We start from the raw sequence: 24824 nt of genomic DNA on the forward strand, positions 1-24824 counted from the left end.
TTCACAATGAAAAAGCCCAACGTATGCTCAAGCACAGAGATCACACACACACACACACACACACACACACACACACACACACAAACACACTTTCAAGCTCCCTTCCTTCATACTACAGCCCCCGTCACCATCACCTTTGCTGGCACGGGTTCCCAACACTGGAATTCCTTTCCACGAAGAAAATGATTCCATCTCAGCCCACATGAAGGAGAGATACAAAGGCACATCCTACCATTCCTCATCATTTTAAATTACGAACTCCTATTTTAATAGATGCTTCTGTTCCATGCTATTTGTCATAATTCTTTGGCCTGAAAAGCCCAGATACCTTGAGGTGTAAACACTGGTAGAATAAATTGCCTGTGTTTGGTGGGGAGCGAGGGTCAACGGGTTGGCAGGAATGAGCCCATGAGACAGACTAGGAAACAGAGAAGCGAAGGGAAAAAAAAGACGAGTTGATAAATAAGGACTCTGAGTTCATCCCACAAGGCTGGCTGCTCATTGCTCAATGTTGCGAGACACTGACTTCTTAGAGGTTTGCAGTAACAGCTCGCTCGAGCTGGAAATTGCTGTGAATGCGCGTTCTACCTGAGGCTGAGCTTGTAAAAAGAGTTCTCCGGCATCTCTCCTTGCTGACAGGTCTGGGACACCAGGTGTTCCTTTGGAGGCAGCTGAGTCTGAGCCCCAGCAACCTTGCCCCGAAGCTTTTGACCACTAGACTGATCATCAATGAACTGTCCCATCTCACTCCCCATCTCTCCTACCTCTGGCTTTGACAGTCCAGGTCCCCGCCACAGTACTATACCTTTCCCACTGCTTGGGATGCCATGCCCTCACTCATTCATTCCTCAAACATTTACTGAGCATGCATCAATGGAACTACCTCTGGGTTAAGTTCTGGTTAAAACAAGGTCACCGATGTCAAAAGTAGATATTCTTTGTGCTGTGATGGGTGTGTACACAGGAAATATTGGGGACAGAGAGGTGACTTTGGGCAAATCCACTTAGAAGGAGATGTCTGGGGAGGCTTACAAGAAGAGAGGATGCTTACACGGTCTCTTCTTGCAAGCCTGGTATTGGATTTCATCCGAAGGAGAGAGCGTCCATTGAAGCAAAATCCCAGAGCAGTGCTGTCCGTTAGGAACTGTCTGCAATAATGCAAATGCTCTGTATCTGCACCAGAACAGTAGTCACTCGCTAAGAAGCACTTGAAATGTGGCCAGAGCAACTGAGAAATGAAATTTTTAATTTTATTTCATTTTGATTCATTTTCACTTAAATTTAAATATGCACATGTGGCTAGTAGTGACCAGTGTGGATAGCACAGCTCCAAAGGCACAACACAGCCTGCCAGTCGTCAAACCAGGCAGATGTTTGCTATGCCCAGGAGCAGCCCTAAGACAGCCAGAGAAAAAGAGGCCGGCGCATGGAGGGGCTGCAGGCATGTCTGAGTAACGCGCCCTGACAGCAATACATAGACGCTCCCCCAGGAAGTAACTCCTCTCGTCTCTGTCCCTCCACATCTTGGATTCCAAGAGTGACAAACTCAAATGCTTACAGTTGCCAGAGGAGATGAGGTGAGGAAGGGCATACACGCTCACGGTGGAAATCCTGGCACTGTGACCAGGTGGACAGAGGGCAAGTCCCATCAAAAGGGGGCAGCCGCTACTCAGCATTGCTGTGCTCTAGTTGTCTCCAATGCAGGCCCAAAATGGCCTGATCGCCAAATGATTCAAGAGAAGCCAAACATCATGACTTAGGCCAGTGAGGCGAACCTTTTGAGCTCGGCGTGTCAGCATTTTGAAAAACCCTAACTTAACTCTGGTGCCGTGTCACATATAGAAACTTTTTGATCTTTGCAACCATAGTAAAACAAAGACTTATATTTTTGATATTTATTTCATATATTTAAATGCCATTTAACAAAGAAAAATCAACCAAAAAAATGAGTTTGCGTGTCACCTCTGACACGCGTGTCATAAGTTCGCCATCACTGACTTAGGCTGTGAAACAGTTCAGGGTCTAAATGTTGGCTGCATTTTTTGTACCACTTATTATGCTATATTAGAGGCCCAATGCACGAAATTCGTGCAAGAGTAGGCTTTCCTTCCCCTGGCTGCCAGCACCGGCTTCCCTCTGGCACCCGGGGCCCGGGCTTCCCTTGCAGCCCTGGCTTCGTCCAGAAGGTCGTCCAGAAGGATGTCTGGTCTAATTAGCATATTACACTTTTATTATTATAGATAGTGTGTCCCTGTGTTTATGATGCCCACCTCCACCCACTAGGCTCACTCTTCCTCAAGGCCCAAAAGGGTCCTTAAGGGACCAAATCTTATTCATCCATCATTCCCAGAACCTAATATACCTGTAAATTAATCTTTGTTTTGTAGATTTTTATCAAATGAATGAATAAATGAATGGCCTCATTCATTCATGAAATTATTCTGCCAGCCAAGACAGTGGCTCCAAGAGATAGCAGCAAAGGAGTTAAAAGGCAGGAAATGAACTCGGCTTTGGAATAAAGCCCCATTAATTGCCATCTTACCAGAAATCCTCTTCCCTGCAAATCCGCAGGCTGTAAATTAAGATCTGAATTGTTGTTTTGAGCGCAGCTTTCTCCAAACCGCAGATTTGCAAACACTTCTCTTCCCGGTAGCTCGAGGCCTCGCAACAGTCTTGTGCTATTAAATCTTGCTGAAAAGTGGGCTGAGACCACTAGGTCTCCTGTGAAAATTACCAGACTTGTGGATGGCTGGTGTGGGAGTTAGCAAGACGCCTCTGCCCCTGTCACCAGGGAGAGCCCAGCCACGAAGAGGCACCTGGGGGAAGGAGAGTCTCTGGCCTCAGGATGACCTGCAGAGCTGGGGGAGCAGAGGAGAGGACGGGAGTCAGCAGGTGGCCTCCCAACGTGGAGAATCCAGGCCCACAGTGTCCCTGCCTGTTCCGCTCCACATTCCTCCAGCCGCTTAGGAGAAGTCTTTCCAACTCCGTGCTCCAGTGGCTCCAAGTGGTGGCTGGGACTAAATGTGCTCCTCCCCAAAGCCAGGTGGATCTTCATGCAGTGATTTCAAACTCATGGCAGATGAGAGAGGCCTGAGCCAACAAGATGCGTAATGCAACTAAGCTGTGTAGAAATGCCTGCTCCTGGTAGGCTGGGGCCCGCCCTTCCTGTAGAAGCACAAGACCACATCCTATGGTTTTCCCTTTGGGTCCATTTTGGAGAGATTCCCCAATTCATCCTTGTAGAATCAAGAGTGAAAGGCACCAAGCGGACCCCACTCGCCGTACAGATGAGGAAACTGAGGCTCACGTTGCTGATACCCTGTCTGCAAGGGCATGCCTCCAGTCTCATGAGTGCAGCCCAGCACTCTCTCTCATGGAACCACAGTACCCCGTCAATCCATATATCTGCACACACCACAGTGTCCTTTCTGTGTCACTGATGACAAAGGCCATTTTTCACAAGAGGCTATAATCTGCTAAAATCTTCTCCTGCATTCCAGAGTAAAAGCTCCCATATTTCACAGAGCAGGTTAATCACAAATATCAAGCGATGAGGCCAGAAGAAGGGCTGGGAAGAGAAGGAACCCTCAGGTCCGGGGAAATTTCTACAGTGGGGCCTGTTTTGCTTCCTGTGCTCATCCTATATATTAAAGAGCTAATATGCAAATGGTCGCCATGCCCTGGCACCTGGACCAGGGGACCTGAGGCCACACACCCCCACCCTGCAGGGCTTGATGGGGGTGGGGCCCGCCATGTCTGGGTCTCACACGATTTCAAGACATGCAGGGGTGGGCGGGAACTTGACTGTAAGTCCTGTGGCATGCCCCAGACTCTGACAGGAGGGAGATTTTCATATACATTTTACTAATTTTCTTTCACCTCTGACACTTCTATTATAAAGGGCAAATATCAATATTAAAATATTTCCTCTAATTAATTCCCTTTTAAGGTGCACGAATTCCATGCACTGGGCCACTGGTGTAAATATATAAAAAAGGCTAATATGCTAAGTGTCCCTCCTACCCCTAAACTGGTCACTATGATGAGCACTGACCACCAGGGGGCAAACACTCAACGCAGGAGCTGCCGAGCTGCAATGACTTGGCAGCGGTGGTTCTTGGGCGACACACCCTGAAACCAGAGAGGAGGGAGCCCAATTCCTCGCGGGGCCACACGATTCCACCTTCGGCCGTGGGTTATGTTGTTGCTGGGGCACTGTCGGTCCTGAACCTGGTTTACTGCACACTTGCATTTGCGTTCCACACCCTGTACGACAGCAACTTTGCAGAGCGCCCTCTCGCACTCCGGGACCCCTCGGGGGATGTTGGAGAGCCGGTTTTGGCCCGATCCCCCAAGGCCAGGACAAGGGACCCCACCTGCCAGAGGGACCCCGCTCACTCCGAAGATGCTGGGGAGGCACCATGGGAGGTTGGCTCCAGGGCGTGTCCGGCCCATCTTGCCCAGTCCTGCCCCACCGGCCGCCTTCTAATTAATTTCCTTTCAATGTGCATGAATCCATGCACTGGGTCACTAGTATAACAATAAAAACCTCCCAGAGGCTGGTAACATTTAGCAAAACTCTTTTCAATACCTGGATACAAAAGAATATTCTCTTCGAACCCATAGACAATTTATTTCGGAAAGGTAATTGATGAGTTATTTACATTAGTCTCCAGTGTCCAGCCACCATCATTGAGATGAAGTGCCCGGGACAGAGTGGGATCCCATAATTACTCTCGCATGTGTTGCATGTTGCAGGGAAAGAAAACATAATGCAAAGTGCTTATATATTTCAGCGGCATAATAGCTTGATGAAGATTTCTAAATTTTTCAAAATGTCATTTCTTTCCAAAAGATGGATTATTTCTGCTGGGGTTTAGTCTACCTAATTATTCCTGCCTTGATTACTTAACTACTCCAGATATTTCATCCCTCCACGCTCTTATCATGTTCCGCATGTTAGAAGAACCGAGGCCGCATATTAGCACAAAGTAGACAATCCTGTTTCCTGGCAGTTATTGTGGGAACGAGGGTTACAGAAAAGAGCACTCAGAAGCTCCGCCGCGAAGCCACAGCCGCAACCAGAACCTTCTGGCATCTTCTAGGCCACGTCTCCCCACCCCTCCCAGGAGTCAGAGCAAGTTCATTCCTTTACTCTCCCCCTCTCTGCCCCTTGCATCCCATGGGCCTTGGCTATGGGCTCTGCGTTTCTTTCTCCAACGTCAGCCTTGGAGGACCTCCTAAGGCAGAGACAGACACGCCTCACCCCCAGAGTATTCGGCTGGGCAAGGCTTGGGTGGGGTTAAGTAGGGGTGAGTGCAGCCCCCCTCCCTCCTCCCTTCCCCATGCTGATGCTGCTGGTCCTGGGACCCCACTTTATGACAATGATTTTCTTTCTTTTAAAAAAAAATACAAATTTAATGCTGTGGCTAGTGTCTATATTAGGTTGGAAATCGGGACCCAATGGCATTTACTTATTTTGATTTTATAAATAACTGGGCAATCAGCTCTGGGTTCAATGAGCAAAATAACTAGGCAAAAGGTTAAGAGCCTCAAAGTGGGAAGGAGGGGGAGGGAGGAAGGGAGGGGGAGGGAGGAAGAGAGGGAGGAAGGAAGGAAGGAAGGAAGGAAGGAAGGAAGGAAGGAAGGAAGGAAGGAAGGAAGGAAGGAAGGAAGGAAGGAAGGAAGACAAACATGGTTGGAAAGGGCACCTTCGAGATCATATCTATGCTGTGATTCTAATCTATGCTCCGAAGAAGCTAAATCTATGCTCGGAAGAATGCGGGAGTGGACACAGCTGCACTACACGGAACATGGCTTCTCCGTGTTTTCCGATGACACGGGGACGACGGGCGACCGGCAAGCTCTGAGCCTGGTGCCTGCCCCGGGCGCACCTGTCGCGCCGACGGAAGGAGGCCCGCAGGCCCTCGCCCTTTGGCTGCTCCCGCCGCCTGGAAAAAAGCCAGACCCCGGTCCCTCTGAAAGACGGTTCCCTGGAGCAATCCTGGCTCGCTCGGTTTAATTGTTCTCTCTCTCTCTCTCTCTCTCTCCCTCCCCCCCCCCCCCCCCCCTTGCTCAGCGGCCCGGAGAGATGGGAGGAGCGGGTTTCTGGTTCCCGGGTATAAAGCAGCATCTGTCGGGAGCCGCTGAATTGCGGCGGCGCCGGGCGGCGGTTCGCACCTGTGATGCAGGGGCAGGAGGGGAGGCGAGGGGGAGGGGATGAATGCAGCCCCTGCCCCCCCCCCCCAGTAGTGGGAAAGCCCCTGAGACCTGGCTACTCAGCAGGAGGCCCAGGGGCCCGCACCCCTCGGAGCTGCTTAGAAATGCAAACCTGGGGCCCCACCCAGCCGTCCCGAATCACCACCTGCGTTTAATGAGATCGCGGGGCTCCCTGCTCCGGTTACAAAGTGAGACGCGCGACCCGGGCGTTCGGGCACGGAAAGGTTGAGAGTTCCTGCTCTCTGTCCAGGAAAGGGAGAGGAGGGGGGAAGTTCAGTCCCCAGTTTGGAAAAGGGGAGCAGAGTGTCCACCCTGAGGTCTGCCCGCTGCAGCGGAGGACGGAGAAATTAACATGTGGCGCGGCCTCCGGGGGAAGGTTAGTTGGGGGGGTCGCTGCATTGGTCTGGGGTGTAGAGGGGAAGAGAGGAGATCGGGTGAGTGGGTGCCACCCACACTCCCCGGCGCCTGGGGCGTGATGCTGGAACTCCTACCCCCGCCTGAGAGGAGGCGCTTTAGCACAAAGGACGTGAGAACACGCGGCTGGCGCTGAGGGCTGGCGCGGCGCCGAGGGAGACACCTGGGAGTTTCTTAATGAGCGGGCTGCCACGTGGTGACTCACTCACATTTTAACGCGGAAGGAAGGGAAAGCACGCGGTCGGTCACGGAAAGCGCGCCCAGCATCGCGGCATCGTCCCCAGGAGGACACGGGGCCGGGAGGGCCAGTGGAGCCCGCGGGGCCAGGGTCACACCATCCTCTCCTGGCCCCGCAGCAGTTCATGGCAAGAACCAGCCTCCTCTGTTTTCTGCGCTCCTGGAGGGAGGAGAGTGACTGGGCCTGTTAAAAAGAGGAAGTAATCCTAAAAGAAATGACTTGGATTCCGCCTGAGGGCAGAGGCGTGCACACAAGCCTTCCTCCTCCCCCATCTGACCCTCTCTTGCCCTCACCTGTTGTCACCCTGCTGTAAGGAGGTGGCAGCGGTGAAGGGAGGGACGCTTGAATTAAATCTCATAAAATCCAAAGTAAGCGATACACTCTGCACTCCCCTCTGGGCCCCTGCCACAGTGTTCTGTGTGCGGCAGGTGGACCAACGGAAGACACACACCCATCAAATTCCTGGTTGCCCCAGAGGTGCTCGGGGAGTTAAAAGACTGGATAATCCACTTGGGCCCAATCATGTTTCAATAGACGGTTACACAGAGTGACTGTGCCAATGGCATTTACTTAATGGTTTACATGGCCCCCTCATCTTCCATGAAGCTTTCGAGGTGATTTGCAGAAATTGTAGTAAATTAATTTCAATTTGAAAACGAAAAAATATAAAAATCAGGTTCCGTTCCAGTATAAATTAGGATTGGAGGTCAAGATTGGGGTAGATGGTGACACTTAATAAGAAAAATATAAAGTACTGTCCTCACACTAGAAAGCAGAAGCCCAGATACAGGGTGTGAGGAATGTAGCTTAGCAACATCCAGATTTTTAAAAGAACAAACCTGTAATGGACAGTAAGCTCAGCATGAGCAAAGAGTGGAATATGATGGCTGGAAAAAGACAAGGGGTGTTGGGTCAGCCAACCAACACTGTCTACCGCAGGTGGGTTTCAAGTTCAGGCTTGGAGATCAGAAATCCAGCCGAGGGCTAGGTTTGCTGGGCCCAGAGAGGCCGTAGATGAGTTCAGTCCTGGGCGTGTTCAGTGGAAAGGCCTGTGAAGTATCTGAAAGCAGAGATGTCAAGTGGAGAAGTCAGATGGGAGGCTTTGGATTGCAACTGAGAGGTTTGTGCTGCAGACCAGGGGGTGCGAGGGTCCTCAGGAAGTGCCGAGTGAGAGGCCTAGAGAGGCTGGAGATGGGTATGAGCATTGAGGCATGAAGTTGAAAGAAACAAAGGAGTCTGCAAAGTGTGCTAGCACAGTGGCTCTCAGCCTTCTGGCCCTTTAAATACAGTTCCTCATGTTGTGACCCAACCATAACGTTATTTTCACTGCTACTTCATAACTGTCATGTTGCTACTGTTATGAATCGTCATGTAAATATCTGATATGCAGGATGGGTTTAGGCGACCCCTGTGAAAGGGTCATTCCACCGCCAAAGGGGTCGCCACCCACAGGTTGAGAACCGCTGTGCTGGCGAGACAAGCCGGAAACCAGGAGAGAATGTCCACATAGGCCAGTGGTCGGCAAACTGCAGCTCCACAAAATACCACGTGCGGGTGCGCATGTACAGTGCGATTGAAATTTCGTGGCCCATGCACAGAAGTCAGTATTTTGTGGAAGAGCCACACTCAAGGGGCCAAAGAGCCGCATGTGGCTCACGAGCCGCAGTTTGCAGACCACTGACATAGGCTGCGGGAAGAGACAGGGTTTTCTTCTTTCTCAAGGCTGAATAATATTCCGCCGCAGGGTGGCCCAGGCAGACATCGTTAAACAACCTGTAACCCACATTACAGGTGCCCATCGATGGACATTTAGTTAGTTTCCATATCTTGGCTATCTAGCTATAAGAATAAAAATGTAATATGCAAATCAACCGAACGGCCGAACAGTGGAATGACCATCTGGAAATCTTTCCGGACAACCTTCCGGACGAAGCCGGGGCTGCGAGGGCCTACTCTTGCACGAATTTTGTGTATAGGACCTCTAGTGGCAGATAATGCTGCTATGAACATGGGATGCAGGTATCTCTTAAGCAGTGATTTCACCTCCTTTGGATATATACTCAGAGTGGAATTGCTGGATCAGTGACTGCGCCAATTTCCTGCCCCCAGGGCAGTCCTTTTTGGCGACACCCAGCACTGCCAATCTACACAGGCTAATGTCCATGGGGGCGGGGGTGGGGGGGGAGGGCTGGGCCTGTCAGCCAGCGCAAATTCCCAGCCCTCCCAGTTCAGAGCCATCCTCAGAGCCAGTAAAGGTACATTTGTTGAGGTAGTGATGGTGTGCCAGACTCACCAAGACAGCCGGAACTGGGCCTGCGTGACCCTCTGGAAGCTTCTTAACCTCTGGCTCTTTCCTCACCTGCAAAATTGCAGCTAACAATGCTTTCTTTCACAAAGTTGTCACGAGGGTCAAATACGATACTGCAGAGGAAAATGCTTAGCTTGGTGCCTGCCTTGAAGCAGAGATTTAGTAAATATCAGTTCGAACTGAATAAGAGTCTGAAATTGTTCACCAGGTCCAAGCGTAGGACCGCACCCTCCACCCTGACCTGACCACCTTCCTCCAGGTTATGTCAACACCTTCCTCAACACCCCTGAATGTCAAGGAAAATGTCACGGGCGCTGTCAGCGCCTCGCCTGGATCCCCTCAGCCTAGCCCGGAGGTCACACGCCAGCTGCATTTCCTCTCCCTGCCGGAGGGCACTCTGCAACGGCCATCAGACGGTGAGGGCCAGGAGGGGGTGGAGAAAGGCCCAGCTTCCTCACCTCCCAATGGGCCAGCTTTCAGCCATATCCCAGCCCGCCTATGAGAAGGGCCGTGTGGGACAGAGCCCTGGTGTCCACAGCCCTTCCTTGGCCTGCCTTCCCGTCTCACTTCCTCTCACTGTGCTTCTTGGGCTCACCTCCCACGTAAACTGCTCGCACTGAAACCCTCCCCTCAGGTCCGCTTTTAGGGCCACATACACTCAGCCTAAGAGCAACAGGTGGAGGTAAAGCACACTGAGCTTGGCTAGGTCCACGCGGGGCACCCCCTGCCCGGGGATTAGAGCATTCGGCCTCCAGGTGTCTGAGGCAGCTTGTCAGTTCTCTCATCCCTAAGGCTGCTTGTGAGGATGGAGTCATCTGGCACTAAAAGCGTCCTCCTTCCCAGCCCACTGGGGTTCTGCCTGCACCCATGGGCAAAGGGCTTTAGAAGAAGAACAAGGCTGATCTAAATGACTGAGGCACTGGAGCCTCTCACCCCTGAAGCGCTGATGGCCTGAGAGAAGGCGGAGATGGGCCCAGAGCTCTTGACTGGAACCCCATCAGGCTGTTCTGAGTGGTAGTGACACGCCTGGCCCCCAGTCCCAGCAGCCTTTGCAGAGACGGAGGGAAGCTTTGCAGGCTTTTGCCTCCACTTCACACCCATTAGGGTGACTATTATAAAAAAAGAACAGAACAGAACAAGTACTGCAAAGAGGTGGATAAGTTGGAACCCTTGTGCACTGCTGGCAGGAATATAAAATTGTGCCGCCGCTGTGGCAAACAGTATGACAGTTCCTCCAAAAATTAAACATAAAGTTACCACTTTAGGGTATTTATCCAACACAATATTATTCAGTCGTAAGAAAGGAATGAAGTATCGACCACTGGGACAACATGAATGAACCTTGTGGACGTCATGCAAAGTGAAATAAACCTGACACCAAAGGACAAATATTATATGATTCCACTTATATGAAAATATATAGTAGTCCAATTCATAGAGACAGAAAGGAGAATGGTGGTTGCCAGGGGCTGGGGGATCGGGGAGAATGGGGAGTTGGGGACAGGGCTTCTTTCCATTTGGGGAGATGAAAAGGTTGTGGAAATGGATGGTGGTGATGGCTACACAACCATGTGAATGTACTTCATGCCACTGCACTGTCCCCTTAAAAATGTTCAAGTGTATGTTATGTATATTTTTCCAGAATTTAAGTAAAATGCTTCCAGCACCCTCTGATGCCCTGAGGACAGCCAGCGCGTATCGTGGTTTCTGATTCTCCCCTGGCACCCAGAAATTGACAGCCAGGTTGCAATCTGAACTTGGACTTTTAATACCTGTCTTGGGTTGGTTCCCTGAAACAGAAGTGAGACAGGGGTTCATGCAAGGGAAGGGGTAAGGAACGCCTCTCGGGAGGAACCAGGAAGGAGGAAGAGGAGGAAAGGGGAGAAGATGCTGAACAGAGCTGTGGGTTCAGCTGGAGTCTCCCCTCCGCTTCATCCTGTGAGGAAGTCTGGAGCATGAGGGCACCACTGACTTGCCCACCTGAGGCAAGGGGGTGGGCTTTCTGCCTCCACACTAGTCAGTCATTGGCTGCTGGCCACTGCAGGGCGTGGGGACCTGCCTTGCTCATTCAGCTTCCTACCAAGAATGTAACTTTAAAAACCTGTGGATGGCCTGCCATTTTTAAGCATCAGTTCACTTTTTAGCCCTCCTGACACCGCTGGTACTGTTCTTTGCAACTGTTTTGGGGGGTTTTGTTTCTTTGTTTCTGCATGAGTTTTGCCACAAGAACACCTGAGTTCCCTGGCGCACTGGCTTCCAACCAACGAATCAGAATCTTGGAGGTAGAGGCAGGGGTGGCGAGGAGCTGGGGTCTGTATGGCCCTTAAGCCTGAGAACTTAAGTCTTTTGAGACCTGAACAGCCCACTCCTCATAACCTTAATTCTCAGAGGCCAGACTCACCATCTCCCACGGTCCGGACCTGCTCCTTTAACCAAATGGTTCCTCCTTCTTGGTTTGAATGAACTCAAGAGCAGCAGTCCTTCTGTCACTGCTCAGTCCTGCAGGAGGTGAAACTGTCAGCAAGGCAAGCAGAGAGTTTGTTCAGATGCTCTGCTTTTCAGAACAGCTGTCCAGCTGGTGTTGCGCCCCCCCCACCCCCACCCCATCAGTAGGTGTCTCCACTCCAGGCCAGTTGTGTGGTCTCGGTCAGGAACCCATCATCAGTTTCCCCCACCTGGTCTGCCAGCCTTGTAATATGCTCCTGTAACAATAGGGCTTCTGTTGCCCTTGCCTTTGATCTCCACCCACACGCTTTCTGACACAGCCCCACCCTCGGGACTGTGGATTTCTATGTGGGTGTAAATCTTTTTTATCACGAGCTGGGGTTTCAGCTCCAGCTCCATCTGCCTCACCCAGGATGACCCTCCTGCTCAAGTGACTTTGGTCATAGCTAATGGTACTAATATTTTAGACAAGGATTCACATGCAAGTAGTTTCTTTAGGAGATGATTCTGAGATGCCCCAGAAGTGGAATAGAGAAATGAGACAGAGAAGCAGCAAATACAGGGAGCCTTGTCAACCACCCAGGGGTAACTGGCGCTCGTTCCACTGTAGAGTAGTCTAGAAGAAAAGCCTTACAGTTATCCTACCAAAGGAATCAGGGTGTGTGTTTGTACACTAACTCTCCTCAGTCACTGGGCATTCATACCCAGCACTTCTAGCCAGTCTCATCTGTCAAGGCACAGTGGCACCCAGGCCAGAGAAGTCCCCAGACAAAAAGATATAGGAGCTGGCATTTGGAAATGCGCTGAGATGGTAAAAGGTATGTCAGCATCTGCACCAGCCAGGCATGCGTCTCCTGAAGGAAGGAAACGCACTGCTCTGCCAGAGTTCCCAAAGCTGGAACCAAGAGATGCAGAAAACACAGGCCTATAATTGCTTGGCTTGGAAAGCTTCGCAGAACTGGGATGAAGCAGCCATTTTCAGCTACATCCATGCTGATGAGTAAACAGAAAAGTCCATCTGCAAAAGCAGGGGAGAGGTAGGTGAGGGAAAGATGAAATAAGAGAAGGTGTGGCCCCAAGAAGGAGATAAGAGGTCCTCAGCCTTGGACCCTATAAGCTTGTTTGCAAGGCCCATCCCCAAACCACTGTTTCTTGTGCCGTAAGATGACCCTGTATATTTGCATAAAGGCCTCTTTGTCATTTTAATAAAGGTCTCTTTAATTGAGCCGATGTACTAGTAAGTCGGCTCCTGTTCTGCCCAAACAAAAAGCTTTGACTGAGACCGCCTCTGAGGGCTTCTGTCAACATCTCAAATTTGTTTTGTTTGTGCTAATGCTCTGTACACAGGTATATGGATTTCTAAGGCAATAGCACTGTTCCTAATGCCCTTTCCAACCACTTGCTTGAATTAATTACATGAGGCATGTCTCCCTCGCCTTCTCTCTCCATTTCCCTTTGGCCCAGATCAGCACTCACTGCAACGTAATTCTTCTCTGTCCTCAACACCTCCAGCCCAAGACACTCACCACATTCTGCGTCCTGTGTGAGAAATTCACTAGGAACTTGGTCTTGGAATGTTTCCATGGCCTGCGCTAAGTGTTTCACAAGCAGGCTGATGACATGATCTTTAGATACCATATGATCACGTGATTAGCCAGACCTCAAGAGAACCGGAGACGGCTCTCAGAGCCGAGTCACCGAATTTCCTTGGGGTTCTTTACTGCATTGGTTTGATGGATTCTGGGACTCAAAAGCAAAGACACAGCTCTGCAGCCCCCGGTCTGGTTTCTCAAACCCTGGTAGCCACGTGTCTGTGAATAGCAGCTAAATGCTAACTGGACAGGGCCCCAGTCTTCTCATTCTGGCTAAAGATCTTTGCCTCCCACTTCAGACACCCAGTTCTGGTCTTGATTCAATCTCTGTCAGTGGGTCAGAGCGAGGATCCCTCGATGAAGGTCAGATTTTTGTGGTGTTTGATTTTTCCAATTTGCAAATATAGCACTATGGTAATAGAAGTTCTTTTATTTGGCCAGAAATCCTGCCTTAGCCATGTGTAATTGATCATTACCTTAGGAGTTTCAAATATTTCTTGGAAGTTGGTGGGAAATGAATACAAAACTAAATAAATAAGCATTTCTTTCTTTAAAACCAGTATATTTTATGTGCAGCAAATGCTTACCCGATTAAAAAGTCAATTCACTGGCGCCTACGCTACCAAAAATCCTGAAATAATGGGTTGCATTTTGGACACTAAGGTTTTAAGAAAAAAGTGCCAATGAAACAAATAGCACAGTTCTTTTAACTAGGCTGGTATTATTGAACCATTTGGTGATGCAATTTATTTTTAATTATTAATTATAAAATTAACAGGTGATCATAGTAAAAATTTCAGACTTGATATAAACAACAAATAAAAGGTTTTCCTACCCCTTTCCCACCTTTAATCCCAGGCCCAGACATATCCTCGACTATCAGTTTTTTATATATACAAGTATATATACAGCATAAAGTTAGTTAATCTAATGGAATCATACTTAGCATACTATTCTAGCATTGGCATTTCAAACATAATTATGTAGATTCACTTTAAAAAAAAAAAAAAAGAAATGTTATATCCTGGACTCGGTATAAATTCAGCCTCTGTCTTTTCAATCCATAGTTCTGCATGGAAAGAGTTGTTGTTCCATCTATAGCCCCAAGAATTACAAAATGCCAATTCACCAAAACATTCCATTATGTTTAGCATCCTATAGCGGTTAGCTTTTTCTGAATAACAAACTACCCCATAACTCAGTAGCTTAACACAGTAACCATGTGGGTAGCACAAGAATCAGTAGACTGGGGATTTGAGCCAGGCTGGGCTGATCAGTTCTGCAGGCCGCAGGCAGGTTCACTCAGGAGCCTGTGGTCAGCTGCTAGGTCAGCTGAGGTCACAGCAGAGGCTAGGCCACAGTCTCCCATCATACAGCGGGCTAGCCCCGGGCTCATTCAAATGGTGCTGGTGCACTTTGTAAGCCTCTGCTGTGTCACATTTGCTAAGATCCCACTGGCCAAAGCAAATCACATGTCCAAGGTCAAAATCAAGGGGTGGAGAATGTGTCTCTACTTCTTGATGGGAAAGGAAAAATTTGTGGCCATTTCTGCAACCTACCACATATGTTGGGAGAGGGGGGAGGAGAGGCATGACCTCATTTAAACAGAAATTCAAATTAACCAAAACCCACCCTCATCCGAAATGTTTTGAATTCTTCAAGGGTTACACAAGAAGCAGGAATAAGAATGCAGTCTGTTACACAGAGCTGGGCCAGTGTGGCACCAGAGGGCTGGCTTTGAGCTGTGCTCTAGTTTATGCTAGCAATTATGGGTGCTATGCACATTAGAAACAAGAAAGGCAGCAAAGCAATGGAATCTTCTAGCATACTCTTTCTAATGTCCACAGAGAACAGGGTACAATAAACACAGAGAGACCACCTACGAACAGTATCCACAATCCACTTTCTTTTGAGGTTCGGTCATTTGGTTGAGAATTAGAAAAGGAACCCATTGTGATGGTATATAATACCTTGAAATAATAACAGAATTTACTTTCCTACAATTTTTCTCATCCCTCCAGTCTTTGGTGCATGTCAGTGGCATTCACAGTGCGGGGGGGCAGAAGCGGGGGTGAGAATACAGCCACAAATAAAGAAGCCATTTGAGTTTCAGCACAGATTTTCAGAAAACTGAGCAGAGGCCAAAGTTGGAAAGGCGGGGCTTCGCCAACAAGCACAGAGCTCCTGAGAGCAAAGGAAAATGAGAAGCGAAGGGGCCCAAAACAGGCATTGAAGCTGCAAAAAACAGAGCAGGAAAGAAGGTATGTTCCAGCCTCAACGTAGCTCAAGGTTAGACCAGCTGGCCAGAGGGAGAATACGAGGGGAAGAGATTCGAGCTTAGATGCTGGTAAGTCTGCCAACAGAAGTGCCCCTTAGCTCATCCCCCACTAAGCCTGCCTGGTCCCTGGGACAAGGACAAGAGGGATGCCAGGGAAAGGACAGGTGAGTTGGGGTGAGTCCCTGAGTAGAGGAGCCTTTCACAAAAGCCCAAGGTCAAGCCAAGCCAGTGTCCAAGGGACTGAGTGTGTTGGGAGTGTATCTCAGAGCTCGCGGTGAGAAGGATCACAGCGCAGATTGGCCCAGGGCGGCTGAGAGGGGGCCAGGAAGGTGCAGAGAGGCTCCAAGCCAGACAAGGGAGCTTTTGGGTAACTGCATGCACCCTGCATTTTTCATGCATAGACAGCCAGGTGGGTGCTAATGACCAAATACGCATGAAGGCCTCACCCTGGTAGCACAGGGCCAGGGCAGGACAGAGACCAACCTCATAACGGAGGCCTCACTTCCTGCCAGAACAACAGTCAGCCCCCCAGCGCTTAGAAGCATTGGAAGTTGGGAGCAGACCCCTGAAATGACTGAGCTTTTTAAAAATCTCTACGTGATTGCATTTATGTAAAGGCGTAGGTCAAGTTTCTGCAATTTGGTAGAATGGCGCTCCAGGCCAATTTCAATTAAACTCCATAGAAATAAAAACATTATACACCTAACGTGATGAGTATGAAATTTGTACTAAAATCCCCTCATTTCCTAACCTCCCCCCCACCACCAATCCACTGTTAAAATTGCAAGAGGGGCTATTTGTTGCTTAGTGCTGGTAAACAAGTATTTTCTAATGGTAATCTATATATATAAAAGGCTAATATGCTAAGTGTCCCTCCGCCTGTCCGACCGGTCACTATGATGTGCACTGACCACCAGGGGGCAGACGCTCAACACAGGAGCTGCTGAGCTACAGTGACTTGGCAGCAGCGGTTCTCAGGTGACACACCCCGAAACCATGGGTTATGTTGTTGCTGGGGCACTGTCGGCCCCGAACCTGGTTTACTGCACACTTGCGTTTGCGTTCCCCACCCTGTACAACAGCAACTTTGCAGAGTGCCCTCTCGCACTCCGGGACCCCTCAGGGGATGTCCGAGAGCCGGTTTCGGCCCGATACCCGCAGGCCAGGACGAGGGACCCCACCTGCCGGAGGGACCCTGCTCACTCCACAGATGCCAGGGAGGGACCACAGGAAGTTGGCTCCAGGGCATGTCCAGCCCATCTCGCCCAGTCCCGCCCTGCCAGCCACCTTCTAATTAATTTCCTTCAATGTGCACAAATCCATGCACCAGGTCACTAGTTGAGAATATAAGCAATCAAAATAAATGTCACTCTAGTTACTAGCATGTTGGACATGTCTGGCCATTGCTTCAAGAATGCTCACAGGACAGTATCCTTGTTCTCCAGACAGAATCTAGCATCTTGTAACTTGGGGTGATGACCCACCCAGCAGGACCCTGGACACCAAATAGCCAGAGTAGAGAGGTAACTCAGGAGTGGACCAGGGAGAGGGGGATGGTGTGACAGAGCCCCACATGTTCATAGTTTATGGTTTGTTGCTGGAGGGAGGACATCTGGGGTTCCAGTCAGTCACATCACAGCTGCCTGCCCGGCATGACAGGGACAGTCAGGTGTTGACTGGCCTCATACCATTATTAGATCCCCTTTGCAAATCACAGTCAGATTTCATCCTTTTTGTTGCTGCTGCTATTAAGCACAGGTTCTGTTGCACCTTGCCCACTTTAGAAACCATCTCTGGATCTCCATTGCGCAGCACTGTGGTCCCTTCTCCTTAACAAACCGTGATATACAAAACAAATCAACAGGGAGCTCTTCACTTGCTCTCCTATCCTCTTAGTTAGGATCGTGTTGACTAAGAGAAATCCAACAGAATACATAGATAGAATTTGATTTCTTGCTAACATAAAAGAAGTCCATAATACTGATTGCTAGAATGTATCTATAGGAGGGAATGGGAACCACAGAGGATCCCAAGGCCATAAAATAGAAGGACCAGTTGATGACACTGATATCATTTATGTTGAAAAGGAGGAGACTTGTGGAGAACATGAACATGGCTAGCAAATGTGTAGAATCCTGTCATATGAAAGAGGAGTTGGATTTCTTCTTCATAACACCTAAGACCTACTGAGAAGAATTACAAAGGTAGATCCCACTGCTAAAGCTGTCTGGGATCGGGATGAGTTCTCAGAAGTCATGAGTTCCTCTTTGCAGGACAAATTCACGTAGAAACAGCAGGACCCCTTGGCAGGTTTGTGGTGGGGAACTCTCAACAATAGAGAAACTTCTTAGGGCACTTCCGATCTCGCAATACTTTTAGAGGCCACCATCTGGCCCACAAAACCTGTCTCTCACTAAAGTGTTTCCCTGTCACTCTCCCTGCTGGTCCCTCTGCTACTAGCACCCCTCCCTGGCCTCCTTTTGGACTATTCAGTTCCTCATCAACACCCCTCCCCATTGCTACATCTGAGGGTTATGTTCTCAGTTTCAATGATGAGAGCCACCACATATCGGGGAGCGGCTCTTGTGTTTTTATGGGGGGGCCTGTATTGGCATCAGAGAAGACTTGATTGTGTGCAAGCCCCTCTCCTACTGTCTACAGTATGATGCTCTTCCGCACACACACACACACACACACACACCCATACACACACACCCATACACACACACCACTCCCCACCCTTGGTCAGCCAAAGCCTTCACGAAGGTCTTCCTACCTCAATCAAAACCTGACTGAGAATGACTTTCTCATATTAGTGATTTACAACTTAGCATGAAATGAAGTCCAAGTCCTACCCCCTCTCCCAGGAGCAGTTGGATTTGAAGTGCCATCTCTTGCTGTGGAATGAAGCATGGTCGACCTTGCATCTTATTCAATGAATTTACAGTAGCCTTGTGGTTTGCCTTTGGAAGCCAGCCTCACTCGGGGTCCTCGCCTTCACATTTACATAAGGATTTCAATAGAGTGGGACGCCCAATGTGTGAGGTAGTGCCTCTGACACCAGCCCAAACAGCTGAAAACAGAACGTGTTAGTCAACAACCTGATATTTCCAAGTAATCTTACCTACTTCGTTGTTGGTAGAAACAGTTTTCAGCCTGAGTCTTTTCAAAGGTCACCTTTTAAAAATGGACTCACAGTGGGGGAAAGTCACACAGACTTAGTGCCCCAAATTAGCAGCACGATTCCTGTCAAGAGTGCTTCTGTGAGAAGCAAAACCCAGTGGGCACAGGCAAGTGTATGGCCCTCGCTTGTCAGAGCTCTTGGTTGACTGCTTGCAGTACCGCAGGTGATTTAAAGGGCCCCAGCACCCTGTTTGTTTAATGTCACCTCCACATGAGAGTGTCAGCCTCTGACATGTTTGACTTCTCCACGGGACAAATGCCAAGCCACGTGTGGTTGTCCCCCAGACTTAGACTGTTTCTTACTTTCCGTAACCACATGATGACAACAATTTCTAAACGGTTCATTTAAAAGAAGCACTAACTAAATCATTGGTGCTTTCCTGATCGACGGCATCAGATCATTCTGGCTTGTCCCTTTCACTTTCCTTCTCTATATGTCTCAAACCTTCCAAATCTGTGTCACATTTAGGGGTGCTGGGAGGGCTACTGCTGAGAGGAAGTCGAGGGATGCAGGAGCAGGGAGTGGGTGCAGATTCAGTGTCAGAGCCAGAGCCGAGACTGTCTGGGGCCAGAGGCCAAACTTGGCCAGCCCAAGACAAACACAGACTGGAGATAAAAAGAGGGAAGCGGGAAACGCAGCCAGAGCCAGCAGAAACAAGGCGATGGAGAATAAACAGCACAGAGGACTGGGAACGCATGAGTCTGTGCTGCAGGCGGGGGAGAGGGGGAAGCAAGGACGGAGAAGGAGGGGCCAGGGTGTCCAGGGAAGAGGGAGAGAAATGGACAAAAGAGGGAAAGATGGGGACTAGAAGCCCAGCATGGAAGGAGGGAGACAAGGGAAGGAGGGGGGAGACTAGGAGGGAGGAAATAGAAGAGGGGAGGAGGAAGGAAGGGGAATGTGAGCGTTTAGTGCCCCGCGAACATCCAGCCAGAGACACAATGGATTCTTTTTGATGGGAAGAAAAATCCAACCTAGTCCTGTGTCTTGTTGAAACATAAGTTTTTGGCACTTTTAAAACCGATGTTAGAAGAAATTAAGTTCAGATTTAAATTCAAGATAGTTTTTTTAATGTAATATGTTCAAACTGTGATGTCAAAAAGCAAAAAGGTCTTTGTGTGTGTCTAGACCCGTGGCTCTGGACTGGTGGGAGCGAGGGATTTTGTTCCCCAGTGGACAGAGGCCACATCTGGAGCGTCGGAGGTTGTCGCCATGGGAGGCAGGCCTTGTTGGCATGCTACTGGCATCAAACGAAGGCCGGGATGCTGCTCTAGAGCTACGCTGTCCAGCACAGTAGTCATGAATATGTAGTTATTTAAATTAATTAAAATGAAATAAAATTAAAATTCAGTTTTTCGGTCCCAAGAGGCAATTTCAAGTGCTCAATAGGTCCACGTGCCCAGTGGCTGCCTATTGGATAATGTAGACATAGGGCATTCCTATCACCACAGAAAGTTCGAGGTGCTTTGCTCAGTAAGCTTTTCCTCATGGACAGGAAAATCCAATGAACATGCAGGCTGCGGAAGATTTCTTCACACCTCACCTCGACCCAGGAGCACTCTGAGGCTGAGCCATGGGAGAGAGGGGACCATGTGGAGAGTCTGAGAGAGACCCGGACTGAGGGCAGGAGGACAAGATTTGAATTTCAGTGTCATTTCTATGGATATGTGACAGTGGGCAAGTCACCTGCCATGTGTGAGCTCCATTTCTCCTCCTGCACAACGCAGCCAAGTGCTGTCCCTGCCCTGGTGTATGAGGGTAAGGAATGCCGCTTGCTTTAGCAAACACTCTCGAAGCGTTCCCGGCAAACCCCGTAAGAGGTCTGTCACTCATTCACATCAGCGTTGCCCATGGTGACTCCGGGCCATGGTGCCAGGATTTCTGTCCACTTAGCCATGGCCTCCTCTGGAGAAGTCTATGTGCTGCTTCTCATAAAAAGGTTTGTAAATGCAAAAAATAAAATAAAATAAAATTACAAAGAGAAGCAATTACCTTGAAATACAGTTATCCAAACAAAAAGCCACACTTGTGATATTATAGATACTTCTTTATTAATGCAGTAATTAATAAGATAGAGTGGCAAGTCTAAAAACTGCTGCAATTTCAAAGAAGTCAGAAGTGGAAAGGATATTTTGAGATCTACCTGACAACAGTAATATGCTATGCAATGTCTGTGATTCTATTGGAGACAAGGTCTCAGATACCGTTAATACAACAGTGGTTTGTTGCCTCCATTCACAATGGAAGAAAATGCTAAATCTCATTAGAAAGTTAGTGGGAATAAAGATGCAATTTTTCCCACGTGAAGTTTACAGGCTGACAGGTGGGGGACCTCTGGGAGTGGCTCCACTGTCCCCTGAGAGCCGCCGGTCCTCCCAGCCTCCCCCACAGCCAGTGAGCAAAGGCAGAATGAGGGGAGGGTGCCCAGCGATGCTTGCGGGACCAGCCTGGAAGTGGAAGGGTGCACGTCACTCCTGCCCTCGCTCCATTGGCCAGAACTACTCCCTCACCCCCCTAGAAGCTGGGGTGCTGTGTCAGGAGGGAGGGCCTCCTGAGATGGATGGGCATGTGGGGTCTCTACGACACCTAGCTACCTCACAGCTCAAACAAAATGGGGATGAAAGCCTTGTGTTAAACCAGGAAAGAGCTTGATTTTCTGAAGGCAAACTCATGAGGACTGGACACAATATGATGGGGGAAGTTTTTTGTTTGTTTTTTGAATATATTTTTTATTGATTTCAGAGAAGATGGGAGAGGGAGAGAGAGATAGAAACATCAATGATGAGAGAGAATCATGGATCGGCTGCCTCCTGCACGCTCCCTACTGGGGATCGAGCCCACTACCAAGGTATGTGCCCTTGACCAGAATTGAACCTGGGACCTTCAGTCCACAGGCCTACACACTATCCACTGAGCCAAACCAGCGAGGGCGTGATGGGGGAAGTTTAAGGGCAATTCTAGGACGTGAGGTCCCAGCTTTAATACCCAGGCTACTCCTGCCCTGTTTCCATCCCAGACTTCACCCTCCCACCCGCAGTCCCCACTCCGGAAAAGCCCAGAAAAGTTCCAAGACTTTAGGCCTGGAGAGTGGCCCACCTCCCTCAGTCATTCAAATCCAGGTCTGGCAGGCCCCCAGGAGGGAGGTAACAAAATTAAAAATAACCTCTCCTCCAAGGAAAAAAATTAAAAATAGATTCCAACCCGCATGAAAATTTGGGTGGAAAGAAAGGAAAGGAAAACAAAATGAATCATCTTTATGTGTTTTGCTGAATGAGAGCCCGTTGCCATGGCTACGGGGCCCTGTGTGCAGGCCTGGTCTTTTCCAGCAAGTTCAAGGCCCACTGAGGAGCCAATGGGGGTGGCCCCATCGCCGGGATGTTATAGCGATCGGATCTGCGATCCCCCAGCACCGCCTTTGCCACCGAGCAGGTTGTATTAATGGCTGTCACAGTTAATTTAGTGTTCCCTTCCATTGTGATCTGTCTATTGCTGTAATTGAGCAAACGAGAGGACTTGTATGGGTCTCCCGGGAGTTGAGGGAAATCTAGCCTGGTTTTGCAATCTAGACAGTCAGGAGAGGTTATGTGAACTTGTGGAAGAGCCAGGTTTTAAATCAAGGACGGGGGAAGTCAGCTTTCCAGCCAGCCATGGCTGCCTTCCTGGTGGCCAGGAAAGAGGAGAGGACCCACTGGGCCCATGGCCTCAGTGACTGGTGGAACACAGAGCACTGGGGCCCGATCCCTCTGGCAAGTGATCTGCTGGGAGGGGGACGGGGCAGCTTAGGGCTTTGGTGGAGCCTCTTGTCTCTTATCCACTTTTCTGGAAGGGCAGCATTCTGACTTTAAGAAAATGCAATACATTGAAAATCCAAATTTACAAAATTCATAAGATGGGGGCAGGAGGTAGAGGAGACTCACTTCATAAAGAAATCTTCACTTTCAAATAATTGGCCTGGAAATGTTCCATATAGAAAAGAAAGAGACATGTCATCTTTTGCAATGTCTGATCTTACTAGCAGATGAGAGCCTATACCGGAAGAGGAAATGTTATAAGAAGCATTATTAGGCAACTGACAAAATGGGAATATGAATGGTAGATTAGATAAAATACTGTATTGTTAAATGTACTGAAGTTGGTAACCATACTATTGATAACTGTAGTGTGCATATATAAGACAATATTCTTATATTCTTAAGAAATACATATGTATGTGTGCACCAGTGACAAAGCCAATGTGGTAAAATGTAAAATATGAAAAATTGGTGAAAGTATAAAATAATATATGGCTACTCTGTGTACTGTGGTCATTCTTGCAACATTTCTGTTAAATTTCAAATTCTTTCCAATTAATTTTTTTAAAAAGTGGCTTCAATTTCCTTTTAAATAACCCTCCTAGTTTGTTTAAGCATCATTTAATTCTGCAAAATTCTGTTTACAAAAAAAAAATTCTATTTACACTCAACTTTTCAGGGACAACTGGTACATGAAAGTCAAGTACATCTGGGATTATATTTCTTACACCTTTCATATATAGCAAATATACTCTAGACCAGGGCTGTCCAATAGAAGTTTTTTGTGGTGACAGAAATATCCCATATGTGCATTGCCCAATACCACAGCCAGGAGACATATGTGGCCATTGAGCATTTGAAATGAGGCCAGTCTGAATGGAGATGTGCTGTAATTGTAACATACACACCAGATTTCAAAGACTCGGTGTGAATAAAGAATGGAAAATATTTTGGCTATATTGGGTTAAATATATTAATAAAATTAATTTCATCTACTTCTTTTTACTCTTTTTAATGTGACTGCTAGGAAATTTTCAATTACTTACATGGCTCACATATGTGGCTCACCTAATATTTCTATTGGGCAGCACCTGTTCCAGAAAGTCATGGAAGATGGGCTGGTTCTGGCTTGGCCTATGGCTGAGGCTGCAAGCCTCCTTGGCCCAGCCATTCTGACGTGGACAATAAGCTTGGGGAATAATGGCTGATTGTTAAGGTCTCCAAGGATCCAAGGGACCTTCAGAGCCTGAGAATCAAACATCTAGACAAGGAAAGGGGTTGGTGAAGAAGTGTCTAAATCAGGCGATGTTTTGTTGACGGCTCACAGGCGAGAGATGGGTTGAGATGTAAGTAGAGCTCAGAGTGGGAGGAAAGTGAGTGGTAAGAGACAGGGTTGGAGACGTAGGCCTCATAAGGCTCACTGAGAAGCTTGCATTTTTTCCTAAGCCCAAAGAGAAAGCATAAAAAAGCAATTGAAGCAGGTGTTATGGACTGAATGTTGAAAGCCAATCCCCAATCTGATGGCATTTGGAGGCGGGGCCTTCGGGAGGTGCTTAGGTCATGAGGGTGGAGCTCTCATGAATGGGGTGGTGCCCTTATAAAAGGGACCCGGAGAGCTCTCTCCCTTCCCACCATGTGGGGAGGTAATGAGAAGTCGGCATTCTGGAAGCCCTCACTAGAGCTTGCCCAGGCTGACACCTGCTCTTGACTTCTAGCCCCAAGAATTGTGAGATGTGAGTGATGCTGGTCATAAGCCACCCAGCCTCTGGTATTTATGATAGCAACCCGAAGGGACGGCGACAGCAGGCAAATGCCTTCATCCAAACTGAGCTTACAAACAGTCAGTCATTCTGATTGTTCCCCTAAGTGCGGCTGTGTTATCAAAATCCATATTTCTACCACTGGACAATGTTATCAGGGTGACAGCTCAAGTCCCGGTTCCTTTCAGCCAGAAGACCACGGCCAACAGCTGTCAACCAAGGGGGTAGACGGGGCTTCACCAAGGACAAGCCCAGTGTGACTGATTATATTTTCAAAAAATGTCCATATTATGGTTCCCTGTGTGCTTCTGGCCCCTTGCACTTCCCATTAAAGGTGGAGTCTATGTCCCAGGACTGGTCTCACCAAAGTGCCCAGCAGAAATGATGCCATGTGTCTTCCCAGGCGAGGTCACAGGAAGGATACAGCTTCCGCCTCGCTTTCTCTCAGGACACTCGTCTTTGGAATCCAGTCACCACGCTGGGAGGAGACCCCAGCTACACAGAGAGACCACAGTCAGCTAATGCCTCGGCCAACAGTCAGCATCAACCACCAGACGTGTGAGTGCGCAGGCTTCTGGATGATTCCAGGCCCCAGCTT

At 48.8% G+C, this 24824-nt stretch overlaps 1 long non-coding RNA gene across 1 annotated transcript; it reads right to left on the reverse strand.

The window, feature by feature from the left end:
• Positions 1 to 2545: 2545 nt before the first annotated feature.
• On the reverse strand, positions 2546 to 11689 carry LOC118654585. The gene is made up of 5 exons (XR_004967011.1): positions 11581 to 11689; positions 9165 to 9292; positions 7711 to 7931; positions 6843 to 7054; positions 2546 to 2858 (listed from the first exon to the last, which is right to left on the reverse strand). It is a non-coding gene; the product is annotated as an uncharacterized LOC118654585 (long non-coding RNA).
• Positions 11690 to 24824: the final 13135 nt, after the last annotated feature.

This window comes from Myotis myotis, unplaced genomic scaffold, assembly GCF_014108235.1.
Source record: "Myotis myotis isolate mMyoMyo1 unplaced genomic scaffold, mMyoMyo1.p scaffold_m19_p_4, whole genome shotgun sequence".
Lineage (NCBI taxonomy): Eukaryota > Metazoa > Chordata > Mammalia > Chiroptera > Vespertilionidae > Myotis > Myotis myotis.